The sequence below is a fragment of the Aplysia californica genome, unplaced genomic scaffold (genome assembly GCF_000002075.1).
Source record: "Aplysia californica isolate F4 #8 unplaced genomic scaffold, AplCal3.0 scaffold00439, whole genome shotgun sequence".
Classification (NCBI taxonomy): domain Eukaryota; kingdom Metazoa; phylum Mollusca; class Gastropoda; order Aplysiida; family Aplysiidae; genus Aplysia; species Aplysia californica.
Window position 1 is genome coordinate 652,971 of NW_004797709.1, and position 1,080 is coordinate 654,050.

Consider the following 1,080-nt stretch of genomic DNA (forward strand, 5'->3'; position numbering starts at 1 on the left):
GAGAGAGAGAGGGGGGGGGAGTAGATTTCTTCATCAAGATCAATCTGTTGCCTTGTCATATACGTCATACTGTGATGATATCTGTTGTGAGTTTTTTTTATTTCAGTTGCGATAAAGTCAATTAATATTAGTTCTGCTCTTGTCATTTATGTTAATTTTGTAGAGTTATTGATGTTGTTCTTGACTTCTTTTTTTCAGAACGTGTTTTACAGCTCTTGCAACATAATTAGGTCTTGGCGTGAAAGGAGTTTTTTTAGTTTTAGTAAAGGTTTTACGGCGCTCGCAACACTGCATAAGGTCATATGAGCACTAGAAGATTAGAGGTTTTACAAGAGAGTAAGAAATATAAAAAAGAAGGAGGGGAGATAAAGACGATAGATGTTTGATAGGAAAGAAGAAGCAAACCACACCAGAGCACCCGCCAACCACCCACTAGCCAATACAGCACAGGTGTGATCCACACTAGAGCACCCGCCGACCACCCACCACGTAAGCGTGTGAACAACATATAGAATATACAGTGATCCCCGTTTAGCGGTTTGTTTAGACGTAGAAGATTTAGTTTAGTTTTAGTAGAGCTTGGACGACGCTCGCAACTGCTTAAGGTCATTTGAGCGCCAGAAGATCAAAGGTGTTACAAGAGAGTAACAAACATAAAAGAGAAGGAGAGGAGAAAAGGACGATAGGTGTTTGATAGGAAAGAAGAAGCAAACCACCCCAGAGCACCCGCCAAACACCCACTCGTAGAAGATTGAGCCGAACCAACAGGACAATGACTGCAATTACTCAGGAACATAAATGAAGATGGTATTCGTTGTTTTAATACAAAAGTCACAATGGAATGAGCGGCGGGAGGAGCAACAAGGGAAGGGGAAGAAGGAGGAGAAGAAGGAGGAGGGGGTGAGAAGGAGGAGGGGAGGAGAAGGAGGAGTGGGATGAGAAGGGGGAGGAGAAGGATGAGGGGGGAGACGGAGGAGGGGAAGAAGAAGATGAAGACGATGATCGAGAACAACAACAACACAACAACACCAACATCAACAACATCACAACAACAATAACAACAACAACAACAGCAGCAGC